We start from the raw sequence: 15,437 nt of genomic DNA on the forward strand, positions 1-15,437 counted from the left end.
ACCTTGAACTTGAAAGAACATGTGTCCTTGTCATTTTAAGCAGAAGTCTCTGTCAAGTAAATTGGAGGGGCAGCACCCTCTCCTGTCTGGGCTTTAATGACCATCCTCGAGACAGGACAATAGATGAGGAGTTATCATGCAAAAAATATATGCAAACATGAAAGTTTCCGACATTTGTCCCAGGATGTTGTGCTTTGTCACAGGAAAGTGAAAGGTGATGGTGTCTTAGCTTCATCTATGAATTATTAATATTAATCCAGAGACCCAGATAATGTTCAAGAAATCATTATTAGATGTAATGATCTAATAAGTCATTAAGATCATTGATGACTTATTAGATCATTAATAAATTTTTCACTGAGCTGGTAGGTTTGTTCTCAGATGCTACGTCACCATGCTAAGGTAACATTATCAGTGAGCCTCTGGTGAAACGTTGGTGTTCTACCCCGCTTGCTTATTTATCTATCTCGGTTCGTTGTGTTAGGTGATATCATTTTAGGTTCTGTTTCTGAGAGGTTAGTAAATCAGGTCCAGATTGATATGCTTGTTAATGGAGTTCTGGTTTGAATGCCAGGTCTTTAGCAATTGGTGATTGGTTGGTACTCATGTATCGTGGTGGCTAGTTTCCTGCCCATTTGTCCAATGTAATGTTTGTTGCAGTCCTTGCAGGGTATTTTATATATTACGCTCGTTCCACTGGTTGTTGGCATAGTTGTTGTTCCAAACCCTGCCATACATCAAAGATATCTCGGAGATGATGACCAGACTACTTTGGCCCCTAGGCATCATGGTAGTCCACAAAGCTACCTACACACTGAAACAGCTCCTGATGAACCTAAAGGACCCCATACCAACCACCAGCATAAGGAACGTCACGTACAAAATACCCTACAAGGACTGCAACAAACATTACATTGGACAGACATTAAGGAAACTAGCCACCAGGATACATAAGCACCAACTAGCCACCAAAAGACATGACCAACTATCACTAGCATCCATACACACAGACGAAGAGGGACACCAGTTCAACTGGGACAATACATGTATCCTGGGACAGGTTAAAGAAAGGCATGCACAGGAATTCTAGCAGGCCAACATTCAAACCAGAACCACATTGACAAACATATAGATTTGGACCCTATTTACCAACCTCTCAGAACAGAACTAGAAATGATATTACCCACCACAACAGACCAAGACAGATAAATAGCAAGCACAGCGGAACATCAATGCTTCACCACAGGCTCACTGATGATGGTGACGAAACGTCTGAGAAAAAAATCTACCGGCTCAGCAAGCAAACTTACAACTTGATCCACAGCCTGAGATACAAATCTGCAAAAAGAAAACACAATATTCTAGAGACTTGGGTTCAAATCCTGCCATGGCAGATGGTGAAATTCGAATACAATAAAAATTTGGAATTAAGAATCTCATAATGACTATGACATTGTTGATTTTCAGGGGAAAACACATCTTGTTCACTAATGTCCTTCAGGGAAGAAAACTGCCTTTTTTTTTTGTTCAGGCCTACATGTGCCTCCAAACCACAGCAACATGGTTCACTCTTAACTGTCTTCAGGCTAATTGGGGATGGGCAAGACATGCTGCCTGGCCAGTGATAACAATAATCCTGAATTAATATAATGAGAAAATAAAAGCTAAAAAAAAGAGCAAAAGTAGACCAATTGTTCCCTCAAGTCTGCTCCATCGTTCACCTAGATAATTGTTGATTTTCTGTGTCAATGCCATTTCTTGCACTCTCTCCATACACTTGATGTTTTTCTAATACCTAGAAATCTGTTGATCTCTGCCTTGAATGTATCCAATTACTGAACTTCTACAGCTATGTGATCATGAATTCCAAAGATTCACCACCCTCTGAGTGAAGACATTCCTCTGCGTCCAGTGCTAAATGTACTGACTGTATTCTCAGTTCTCTTATTGGTGAGGATCAACCCAAAGCAGATGAAAATCACAAGGACTCTACAAAATGGAGCAGGAAGGATGGATATAAACTTGGTGAAAGCTACAAAGAATCAAAGAAAGGACATCAGACCACTTATGGAGAGTACCAAGAAAAGGCAATTGAAGAGCCACACAGTCATTGATTTCTGTACGCTAAAGTCTTACAATAATGATACTTACTCTTGCTTACTCGCCTATTCAAATGCACTCCTCCCAAAGTTTGTTACTTATAACTCTGTTATTTATTTCTTAACTTGTTTCCATTCACCTGTCCTTTTCTGTGCTAGTTGTCTTAAGTCAGATACATCTTGATTCTAAAATATTGATCCTTGTTTTCAAATCCTATCATTCTCCCCCATTCCTTATTTCTGTATGTACCTCCAGCCTGACAACTGTCTGAGATACCTACAGTCCTCCAATTCTGGTCTCTGAGCAGCACTGATTTGAATCACTTGACCACTGAAAGGATATCTTCAGCTACCATATCCCTGTACTCTTCATTTCTTTCCTAATGTTTTTTTTTTAAAATTGCTCTCTCCCTTTAATCAAGCTTATGACAACATTTTCTTAAGGAGCTTGGGGTCAAATTTTGTTGAATAACTGCCATGTGATACTTTACGATAGGAAAGACACTATATAATTATTAACTGCTGTTTGCCCATGTTAAAGATTATTTGCAACATTTCAATTATATGTAAGTGCAAAATGTTTAAGCAAAATAATTTCAGGCATATTGTTATAGATTGTCATCAGTGCTTTTGTACAGCTTTCCAGAAAGTAATCCTTAAGAAATTATACTGTTATTTGAATTTTAAAAAATGTCAACACTTACTGGTGATTTCTATTCATCTTGAAGTCACGATAACATGCATAATTTAATGCTTGTTTCGACAGCCAAGAAAAATCAGCATTAAGTATGAATACAAAATTTAATACTAGTTTTCACTAGAATTTCAGTGACAATTTCTTTCTGAATGTCAATGCTGAATAATAGTGCTTTGAAGAACACTCTGTATTGTGGCCAAGCACTTTCCACAAATTAGGTTGCAATTGTCTCCATTGTAAGGACATTTTTTTTTCCCAAAGCTAGCAAGTGGAGAAAACATTTTCCAAATCCATTTTCTGATTAGGTACAGTCATTTTGTACAGACCAAATGAATCAAAAAGTCCTTTCTAATCATTGAAGAGTGAATTCAAGATGACTCAGTGACTGAAATGAAATTATAATTAAATCTTATTCGATGGCAACAATTTTAGCAACCACATATACCAGGCATACGTAGGCTCTTGTGGTGAAGTGGAAATGCTTGGAGCCAGAAGGCCTGGGTTCAAGTCCCAATTGCTCCAGAAGAGTTTAATAACAGGATGATTAGAGACTATCCACACAACAATAAAATTGCAGCCATCAGTACTGGGCAAAAGTTATACAATGTACAGCTGCAGTTTTTCCTTTGATTTTGCCAAAAGTCAAAAATAATCATGCTCTGTACATTTTGCACTGCAGCAACGCAGATGTTCTGTGACCTCAACTCTCCCCTGACAAGAGAACCAACTTATGGGTGACTGGAATTCGGATTAGATTTTAAAGGAAGAACTGTGTATTTGGAATAGGTAGATTGCAAATGGATGAACACTGCTTCTGCAATACCTCCAACAATAACACTTGTAGGATCAATGTTTAGTTTGCAGGAAATCTGGAAAAAAAACTAGTCAGTGCTCTCAAGACACATTCTCCATCACAATTTACATGTGTCTTTGCAGAACAGATGTAATGCTGATCATTCTTAAAAAGAGTGTCGAGATTATTCAGCTGAAGCATTCTTTATGTACTATTTTATTTACTGAACAGGGCTACTCTGTGTGCCTGGCTTATGTTTTTGAAAGTCCATCCATTTAAAGTGTTGGTCACTGATGATTCATGATAGGATATACTTCCTTAATTTGTATATTGTATTTTGGAAGCACTTTTTATTAACAGGTGTATAAATAATATTACATCTATCAACTTTGTGAATATTGTATCATTTTGTATGAATAAAGTGCATGATATTTCAAATATTTAAACCAATTTTAATGAATTTTTGATTGACATTATGTGATAGTAAGTGATGTGGATGCTTTGAGAGTCTGGATCAGTGCTCAAATGCCCTAGTCCTAACTAAGTTCTACCTGCAGTAAAACTATGTTAGTCCAAACAGCTCAATGATCAGTTCATCCCTGAAAGTGCAGAAGTACCTGTGAACATCATAGGATCAGACTTTATTAATAGTATGTTACTGCAATAGACAGATGCTACAGCTATGCAAGGAAAAACACATCCAAAATAGACAAGCAGGAGGCTGGAAGAACACACCAAGCTAGGCAGCATCTGATGGTGCAGAAGTCAATGTTTCAGGTGCAACCCTTCTTCAGGACTAGGGATGGGTATAAGGGGCGACTCAATGTTGAGTCACCGCTCATTTTAATTCCCCTTCCCACTCCCTTTCCGACATGACCATGCTTGGCCTCCTCCATTGCCATGGTGAATCACACCTCAAATTGGAGGAACAACACCTTATCTTCCGCCTGGGCAGCCTCCAGCCTGGAGGACTCAACATTGAGTTCTCCAATTTTATCCGTTGACTCCCTTCCCAACCTGTCCCCTTCCCCTCCCTTCCATTCCTCTGACTGACCCTTCCTTCCAGCTACCAACCAGATTCGTTCTTCTCAATCGACCAACCAGGTCATACTCTCTACCTGAGTTCACCAATTCCCACCTCACCACCCTACTCCCCTGCTCCGTCACCCACCCCTTTATCTGCAGCTCCCTCCACACCCACCCTCAGTCATGAAGAAGGGTTACACCCAAAATATCGACTTCTCCAATTCCTGATGCTGCCTGGCTTGCTGTCCTCTTGCAGCCTCCTGCTTGTCTACCTTGGATTCCAGCATCTCTAGCTTGTTTGTCTCTAAATATATGCAAAATAGCAGCAACACTCATGTTGGTGTCAACAGTGAATATTAATGAGTCCTGGCTCTTGTAATGAACTGAACTTCATCTGTGGAGCCAAACCATAACTGAGCTGAATGGGATAAGCTAACAATAGAACTGACAACTCGAAAGTCTGCAGTGCTGCAGTCCTTCAGCAGCATATGACCATAAAAGGTAACCACATTGCCAGCATATCTATCTATCCACCATCCACCGTCACAAGAATTCTTCAGATAAGATACTGAAGGTATCATACACGTCAAACACTGAAAACAGAGCAAAGTGCTCCTACAAACAACAGATCTGAAAAAAATACTGCAGCCCAATTATATGTAGTCAGACTGGTGAGGAACACTCAGACAACAAAAATACTGTATCGATAAAAGACCATCGATAAGGGATGCAGAGAAACAGGCCCTTTGGCTCACCAGTTTTGCACCAACTATAAAGCAATTCTAAACTAATTCTATAATCCATATCCCTCTATTCTCTGCTTGTTCATGTGTGTGTCCTAATGCCTCTTAAACATTGTCACTTTCTCAAAAAACTCAATCAAATTTGTGAGATTAGATCTCCCCCGAACAAAACCATGCTGACAATCCCTAATAAATCGATTATTTTCCAAATATGATTAAATCCAGTCTCTAAGAATCTTCTCCACTGGCCTATAACTCCCTGGATTATATCCGTTAGCCTTCTTAAACAAAGGAACAGCATTGGCTACTCTCCAGTCTTCTGGAATCTCGCCTGTGGCTAAAGAGGATACAAAGATCTCTTCAAGTCCCCACCAATCTCCTCCATTGCCTTCCTCAGCATCCTGGGATATATCCTATTAGGGCCTGGGGATTTACCTACCTTAATGTTTATCAAGACACCCAACACTTCCTTCTTCTTAATATTGACATGCACTAGAATATGAACACCCCCCTCCCTATCTTATTATCATGCATGTCCTTCTCCTTTATGAATAGCACTCCAAGGTATTCATTAGAATCTCACCAACTCCCTCTAGCTCCATGCATAAATTCCTTCCATTATTCTTGAATGGATCTAGAAACCCTCTTGTTCCTATATACATATAAAACACTTCGGAGTTCTCCTTAATTCTACTTGCCAAGGACATTTCATGGCTCCTTTTAATCCTCCTATTTCCTTATTTCTTTCCTGATTCGCTTCATTTATATTCCTCAAGTGTCTTGTCTGCTTTCAGTTTCGTAAATCTTACATATGTTTCCTTTTGCTTTTTCATGAAACCTTTGATATCTATTGTCATCCAGGGTTCATGAAACTTGCCAACCTCATAGGAATGTTTCCTGCAATATTGGTCCTGAATTCTAATCAAATGGCCATTAAAAGAATCCCACATGTCAAATGTTGATTTACCCTCAAATAGTCACACCCAATCTAATTTCTCTAATTCCTGCCTAATACTGTTATAACTGGCCTTCCCACAAATTAGCAATTTCACTTGAGGACCAGTCTTAAAACTTACAGAATTATGATCACTGTTCCCAAAATCGTCCCCCACTGAAACTTCAATCATCTGGTCAGCTCGTTCCCCAATGACAAGGTCTACTACAGCCCCTTTCCCAATCAGACTATCTTTATACTATTTCAAGAAATCCTCTTGGACCGTACATGACAAATTCTGCCCTTTCGAAGTCCCTAAGAAGTCCCAGTCAATATTGGGAAGTTAAAACCACCCAATACAATAATGCTTTTGTTTTTACATCTTCCCATTAACTGCTTACATACTTTAAAAATGTTGAGGGTGGTACAATGAGCATTTTGAAACATTAAGCATTTTACAGCACACCCCTCAAGTTCAAACGGCCTGGTTGGATGGCTTTGAAAAAATACTTTTGGTTGTGGAAGAAATCATTGATCCTTCGACTTCCACTTCCAATATCCTAAATACCAGTGTCCAGTAATTTTGTTTCAGTCTAAGTAAAGTTAAAGACTAGCTGACAATGTCAAAGTCAGTCTGCCTCCTGCTGTTAGCAAGCAATCTCTGATTTGGGTAATTTTCCAACATGTCCTTCAATTTCTGATTATGCCAACTCCATTACAGGGGCATCAGAAATGTCCACTTTCTTCTTCAACTGAGGATTCCCCAGCACCATAATTGACAGGACCCTTAGCCTGGTCATGACCCATTTCCTTCACTATGGCCCTCGCCCCCTCTCTTCCCACCAACAACTGCGATAGGGTCCCCTTGACATCACCTACCATCCCATGATCATCCAGATCCAAAGGATCATTAGCCACCTTTTCTGCCACATTCAGCAGGATGCACAACCAGATACATATTCCCCTCCCCTCCGTTGTCTGCCTTCTGCAAGGACTGTTCCTTCCAGAACACCTTCCCTCCATTCCCAATACATCCCCACAGCACCACAGCACCTTCTCCTTAAATCGCAGGATATCCCCATTAACTTCTTCCCTCCTCAATATCCAAGGGCCTAAACACACCTTCCAGGTGAAGCAGTGATTTATCTGCACTTCACTCAATCTGGTCTATTGAATTCCCTGCACACAATTGGGGAATGAACCTCAGAGTGGGTGACCACTTTGCAGAACGCCTACGTTCTGCCCATAAAAAAAGACCCAGAGCTTCCAGTTGCTTGCCATTTCAACACAGCACTATATTCCCTGGTCAACATCTCTGTCTCAGGCTTGCTGCAGTGCTCCAGCAAAACTCAGTGCAATCTGGAATCTGAGAAGCTAGAGTTTTCAAATAAACCCGTTGGACTATAACCTAATGTCGCATGATCTTTGACCATGAATAAAGTGATGGAAGGTGTCATCAACAGTGCTACCAAGCAATATCTGCTCAGCAATAGCCTGCTCAGTGACGCTCAGTCTGGATTTTGCCAGGCTAATAGCTTCTGACCTCATGACAATCTTGTTTTTAACAAGGATAAAAGAGCTGACCTCCAGAAGTGAGGTGAGAGTGACTGCCATTGACATCTACACCACATTTGACCCAGTGCAGCAATAAACAGCCCGAGCAAAACTGGAATCGATGGGTCTCAGGAGCAAACTCTCTTCTGCTTGGATTCATACCTGACAGAGAGGAAGTTGACTGTGATTGTTAGAGATCAATAAGGGTGACCTTATAGAGATTTACAAAATTATGAGGGGCATGGTTAGGAAAAATAGACAAAGTCTTTTCCCTGGGGTGGGAGAGTCTAGAACTGGACGGCATAGGTTTAGGGTGAGAGGGGAAAGATATAAAAGAGACCCAAGGGACAACGTTTTCACGCAGAGGGTGGTACATGTATGGAATGAGTTGCGAGAGGAAGTGGTGGAGGCTGGTACAATTGCAACATTTAAAAGGCATTTGGATGGGTATATGAATAGCAAGTGTTTGGAAGGATAAATGGGCCAGTGCTGGCAGGTGGGACTAGATTGAGTTGGGCTATATGGTCGACATGGATGGGTTGGACTGAAGGGTCTGTTTCCATGCTGTATGTCTCTATGACTCTATGACTCTATGGCTCTAATCATCTCAACTCCTGGAAATTTCTGCAAGAAATCCTCAGGATACTGGCCTCGGCCAAACCATCTTCAGAAACTTCATCAATGGCCTTCCTTCCATCATAAGGTTAGAAGTAAGGACATTTGCTGATGATTACATAATATTCAGTACCATTCCCAACTCCTCAGATTCCAAAGCAGGCCATGTTCAAATTCAGCAAAATCTGGGAAGTATCCAGATTTGAGCTGACAAGTGACGGGTTGTATTTATGCCACATAAGTACAGACAATGACCACCTCCAATGAGAGACAATCCAACTGTTACCCCTTGACATTCAATCCTGGAGCCCCCTGTATAATGGTATTATGCATGTACCTAAAGCCAACAGACTTCTCAAGGGGGGCAATTAAGAAGCAGGCAACAAAGGATAGGAACATCCGTATCCCATGAGCGAATGAAAACACAAATCACTTTGGTTCTCAATTGTATTTTCCAGCTGACATCTGTGATAAACACACTTTTTAGTCTTTTCATCTGAATTTCTAGCTCCCTTTTCATCCAGGAAACTCTGTGTTTTGTTTCCTCTACCTTTTACGTTATGGAAGATAGTGCCTTGTTCAGGTATATGCCTTCCTGCCAACCTTTGGCTTCTGTCTATTTGATTCAAGTTTTTTTCTTGCCCTATTAAAGTCAACTCTGCCCAAGTTTGTTATTCATACTCTCCATTGTTCATTGTTGCATTTCACAGCATCCTAAGCATTATGTTATTATTATCACCTCCCCTTAAATATTTCACCACTGGCACTTGATCTACTGGTTGAAAGTGAGAACTGCAGATGCTGGAGAGTCACAGTCAAAAAGCGTGGTGCTGGAAAGGGCTAGTGCCTGAAACGTCGACTCTCCAGTTCTACAGATGCTGCCTCACCTGATGTGCTTTTTCCAACACCACATTTTCCAACCCTTAATTTACTTGTGCCCATCTTGTTTCCATGAGCCATGTATAGCAGTCCCTCCCTTCTCACTGGGCTGGACTCATAAGTCTGCAAAAACTTCTCCCTTTACAACACTTCTACCCCAGACTGCCACTGGACAATCCAACTAGTCTATAATTTTGGCAGATCTCTGTAATTTGGTTGCAGACTTATTCCTCGATATCCTTCTTATTAGTTGGTGGTCTACTGAGTACACTGAGCAATGTAATACATCTTCCTGTGACTTAGCACTCACCAAATGGATTCTATCTTGGAATCCTCTCAGTCAGTTTCTTTCTCCAATGCTATGCTTAGCTAATACTGCCAACTTCTTCCTACTCTCCTTTTTTTATATTTCCTGAACATCAAGGTGGCACAGTGGCTCAGTTGTTAGCACTGCTACCTCACAGTGCCAGAGGTCCAGTTTCAATTTCATCCTCATGACCACTGTCTGTGTGGAGTTTGCATGTTCTCTCTATGTCTTTGTGGGTTTCCTCTAGATAACCTGGCTTCTTCCCACAATCTAAAGATGTGCAGGTTAAATACATTGGCCACGCTAAATTGCCCATTGTGTCTGGGGACATGCAGGATAGGGGGATTAGTCATGGGAAAGGCGGATTACAGGAATAGAGTGAGAGCGCGGTGCTTATGGGTGGATTGCTCTTCAGCAGGTCGCTGTGGACTTGATTGGCTGAATGGCCTGCTTCTACACTGTAATGATTCTATGATCTTATATCCAGGACTATTTAAGAAACCAGTCCTGCACTTCCTTGGAACCATACCTCTGCTACAGCCATGAAATCATATTTTCAGACAGCTGTCTCAGAGTCATGAGATGTATAGCTTGGAAACAGACCCTTCAGTCCAACTCATCCATGCCAACCAAACATCCAAAATAAATCTAGTCTCAATTACCAGCATTTGGCTCATATTTCTCTAAACTCTTCCTATTCATATACCCATCCAGATGCCTTTTAAATGTTGTAAATGTGCCAGCCTCCACCACTTCCTCTGGCAGTTAATTTTATACATGTACTACCCTCTCCATGAGAAAGGTTGTCCCCTAGGTTCCTCTTAAATCTTTCCCCTCTCACCTTAAATCAATGCCCTCTAGTACTGAACTCCCCTACCCTGGGGAAAAGACCTTGGCTATTCATCATAGCCTCTCAGGATTTTATAAACTTCTATAAGGTCACCCCTCAGCCTCCAATGCTCCAGGGAAAATAGCCCCAGGCTACTCAGCCTCTCCCTATAGTTCAAACCCTCCAATCCTGGCAACATCCTTGTAAATCTTTTACACATCCATTCAAGTTTAACAACATTTTTCCTAAAAGTGAACGCAGTACTCCAGAAGTGGCCTAACCAATGACTTGTGTAGCCTCACCATGACCTCCCAACTGCTTCACCCAATGCACTTACCAATACAGGCAAGTGTACTAAATACCTTCTTCACTACCATGTCTACCACTTTCAGGGAATTCTGAACCGGCACTCCAAGGTCTATTTGTTCAGCAACATTCCTAGGATCTCACCATTAAATGTACAAGTCCTGCCCTGATTGTCTTTCCAAACTGCAACATTTATCTAAATTAAGCTCCATCTGCCACCCTTCGGCCCATTGGCCCAGCTAATCAAGGTCCTGTTGCACTCTGAGGTACCTTCTTCACTGTCAATTACAACACCAGCTTTGGTGTCATTTGCAAACTTACTAACCATACTTCCGATATTCATAAGCAAATCATTTCTATAAATGACAAAAAGCAGTGGACCCAGCACTGATCCTTGTGGCACACTGCTGGTCACAGGCCTCCGGTCCGAAAAGCAACCCTTCACCACAAGCCTCTATCTCCTACCTTCGAGCCAGTAATGTATCCAAATGGCTAGTTCTACCTGTATTCCATGTGATCTCTACATATAATTGATCAATCTTCTTCACTATGCTTGATTTGCTCATAAAATAAACATGATTTGCAATGTTTTAATTTTTCCATTATTCCAAATCTGCTACCTACTTACTATTTATTAATTAATTGTTCAGTAATACAGCACTTAAACATTGCTAACTAATATTCTATATTCAAGTGATATCACTCTCTCACAGTATTTCTTTGATATATTCTGCTGGTTCTCAAGACTCTTCCTATTTAGTTTAAACCTTCTCCAACAGCACTAGAACAATGCCCAACTAAGGAACCCAGTACAGCTGTAACTCTGGTCCTTATACATGCTATCTATCTGAAGCTAGTGCCAGTATCCAGGAATTCTCCCTCCTGCACACCATGATTCCAGTCAACTATTTAATCCCTTATTTTTATTTACTCATTTGTGCTCAGAATGGGAGTAATCCAGAGATTACTGTTTTTGAGTCCTACCTCCTGGTTTTCTTCCTGATTCCCTAAATTTGCCTATAGGGCCACATCTACTTTCCTACCCACATCCTTGGTAGCAATGCAGATTATGACTCTGGCTGCTCACCCTCTCCCAGAAGGATGTTCTTCAGCCATGTTCTGTGACATGCTCAACACCGGCAGCACAGAGCCAACAAACCATCCTGGAGTAATGTCTAAAGCAACGGAAATGCGTGTCAGTTTCCCAAACTAAAGAATCTCCTATCAATATTGCTCTTCCACACTCCTCAGTTCCCTCACTACATCCAAGTTACTTGCTGTGCCATGGGCTTGGCTCTTGCTTCACTGTTATGAGGAACTGGTGTCCTCACGAGTGTCCAGAATAGAAAATCAATTTGTTAACAATATGGCCTGGCGAGACTCTTACACTACGTGCCTGGTTCCCTTGGGTTGTCTTGGGATCACCAATTCCTGAATCTGCTTGCATGCCTTTGTTCTGCAGTGGGAACATCTCCCAAAGCATGGTATTCGCATAGCACTCTGAGGTACCACAGTGACTACTGCCACAGGCAGAATATTGAAACCTGGAAGCCACATTTCTGCAACCAGTGACACCTTTTGCAGATGCACCTGTCTGGGTCAGATTAAATATTCATGACTCCCCACAGGATGGACATTCCATGTGGATAGCTAGCCTCCCATACCTTGAGCTTATTTTCGGACTTTTACTACAAACTGGAGATTCAGGAGCAGTAAACAGAATTATTCACCACTAGTTTGCAATAAGTTGCTTCTCCTGTACCTATTAATGGTATACTCAAGAGTGAGAGATAGAATCAGTTCCTACAGGGTGAAAAGTTCAAACAAGGGAATACCCTTCTTCCTTTGAAATTAAGCAAAATTAGTTCAAGCTCACTTCCTTAATTAATTGACTATCACTGTTCTATAATGGATACTTGGAACGCTTAGGCTCTTCAACATAAACGGCAATGTTCAGGTAACTATTAAATGTTAATCACTAACAACTGTAGATTTTCTTTCAACTCACCTAGCTCCCATCACTCTATTCAAGTCTGGAAACTTCGATCCAACTAGAATAGTGATCTAGTAGTGTAATGATTTGATTTGATTTGATTCATTATTGTCACACGTATTGTGATTCAATGAAAAGTATTGTTTTGCTTGCTAATTAGACAAATTAAACCTTTTATTAATACACCAGGGTAATAGAATTCAACATATAGTGCTACAGCTACATAGAAGGTTCAGAGAAAGATGTATGCTTCCCTTGAAAAAGAATTAAATCTATCTCAATCTTTGCCAAGGACTATCTGAGAAATTCCAGTATTTTAAGGATTCTATTGATAGCTGAGTTTTGATTACACATTTATTGCTAGATAATAATAAATCCTCAATTTCTCTTCAAATACCTAGCCACCGTACTCATGCTCTACATTTAGTAATCCCTAAATTTAGTAAACCAAAGTTAAGAGTATTCATTGTGCTGAACATTAAATACCAGATAAGCTTACAGTAAGTATCTTCCATAAATCCTTAGAATATCTCCTCATGAGTTTCAGAGCAGTAGGTGAATGTTGGTGATTTTGGTTAATCTACAGCCACAATATCAAGGTTGACCTGGTGGCCATGACACATTTTGTGGACATCCCTCACCCACCGATATAATATGAGTGTTAGTAGAAGGAGAACCCTAAGTGGTCATCAAATGACTACTTAACAAAGAGTCAGGCCTTTGGGAGAAGCTTCCTGGCTTATGACCTGGTGTTGTGTGATTTTTAACTTTGTACTACAACCTGGTGTTGTGTGATTTTTAACTTTGTACACCCCAGTCCAACACCGGCATCTCCAAATCATGGCTTATAACTGTAAGACACATGCAGGCAGCTGCTTTGCTCATTGTAACTTCTGGTATAGAAATGTATTCTGGAAACTGTACTCCCCTGACCTGTCAAAGATAATGGATGCCTTGCCATGTCTTTTCCTGCATCCCATAATGCACTCTGTCATGTTAATCACCAAGTTCCCAGGTGGGAAATAAGCCTGTCTAATAGGGTAATCACTATGAGGTGACCGAGGCCAGCCTGAATATAAAGTATGTTTCTTCTGCCTCTCTCATGTTTTAAGGTTCACTTAACTGTTTCTTGTGATGAGCTGAAAATGTGTTGCTGGAAAGGTGCAGCAGGTCAGGCAGCATCCAAGGAACAGGAGAATCGACGTTTCGGGCATAAGCCCTTCTTCAGGCTTATGCCCGAAACGTCGATTCTCCTGTTCCTTGGATGCTGCCTGACCTGCTGCGCTTTTCCAGCAACACATTTTCAGCTCTGATCTCCAGCAACTGCAGCTCTCACTTTCTCTCGTTGTTTCTTGTGATGAGGAAGTTCTCTATAAGGAAAGCTTTGGTAGGTTGGGCCTGCATCTATTGGTGTTTAGAAGCATAAGCAGTGATCTTGCTGAAAGGATGAAAGCTTCTAAAGAGGCTTGAAAAGTTGAATGTTCAGGGGAAATTTGCTTTTGCAGAAGAACAAAATGATGACAGTTTAAAAACAAGGCATTACTGAATTAAGACAGACATTTGGAGATTTCTCTGTGAGGGTCATTCATCTGTAAATTTATTTTTCCAAATAGATGGAAGGCAGGACAAGTGAATAGTTTTAAGATTGAATTAGATTGTCAATTCAAAAGCGAGTGAAACGGTATGTGGGGTAGACAGAAAAGCGGAGATAAAACCACAATCAGATCAGCCATGATGTAATCAAATGATGGAGCAAGCTCAAGGAACATAGTGGCCCATTCCTGTTCTGTATTTGTAAAATAGAGTCTGTTTGCCTTCAAATAAGGTCAATACAGATTCCCTGCATTAACCACGAGAAACACTAACATTATAGTTTCCAACTAGAAACAAAATTCAGTAAAACTGAATCTAACACAAAGAAGTAGAACAATAAACTAGTAAGGTGGGAGGTGGGACCCAGGGAGATAGTGAGGAAAGAGATCAAACTAAAACAGTCAGGGCAGGCAGGGATGAGGTAGGACTAATAAATTAAACTGCACTTATTTCAATGCAAGGGGTCTAACAGGGAAGGCAGATGAACTCAGGACATGGTTAGGAACATGGGACTGGGATATCATAGCAATTACAGAAACATGGCTCAGGGATGGGCAGGACTGGCAGCTTAATGTTCCAGGATACAAATGCTACAGGAAGGATAGAAAAGGAGACAAGAGAGGAGGGGGAGTGGCGTTTTTGATAAGGGATAGCATTACAGCTGTACTGAGGGAGGATATTTCTGGAAATACATTAAGGGAAGTTAGTTGGGTGGAAGTGAGAAATAAGAAAGGGGTGATCACCTTATTGGGATTGTATTATAGACCCCCTAATAGTGGTGGGATTTCAAGCTCATTAGTCAGAGGGAAATTGAGAAACAACTTGGAAAGAGATCTCAGCTTTGAACTTGCAGCGTGGGTTGGTACCTGGGACTTCGATGTTGTGGCTATTACGGAGACATGGGTAGAACAGGGACAGGATTGGCTGTTGCAGGTTCCAGGGTTTAAATGTTTTAGTAGGGTCAGAGGTGGGGGTAAAAGAGGGGGAGGTGTGGCATTGCTTGTCAAAGATAGTATTACAGCTGTGGAAAGGACGATGGATGAAGACTCGCCAACTGAGGTAGTTTGGG

At 41.0% G+C, this 15,437-nt stretch overlaps 1 protein-coding gene across 1 annotated transcript in view; it reads right to left on the reverse strand.

Annotated features, from left to right (window-relative positions):
• LOC122542599 (A disintegrin and metalloproteinase with thrombospondin motifs 12-like) overlaps nt 1-15,437 on the reverse strand; it is a 565,140-nt gene that overhangs the window by 251,954 nt on the left and 297,749 nt on the right. The window lies entirely within an intron of this gene.

This window comes from Chiloscyllium plagiosum, chromosome 1 (assembly GCF_004010195.1).
Source record: "Chiloscyllium plagiosum isolate BGI_BamShark_2017 chromosome 1, ASM401019v2, whole genome shotgun sequence".
Lineage (NCBI taxonomy): Eukaryota > Metazoa > Chordata > Chondrichthyes > Orectolobiformes > Hemiscylliidae > Chiloscyllium > Chiloscyllium plagiosum.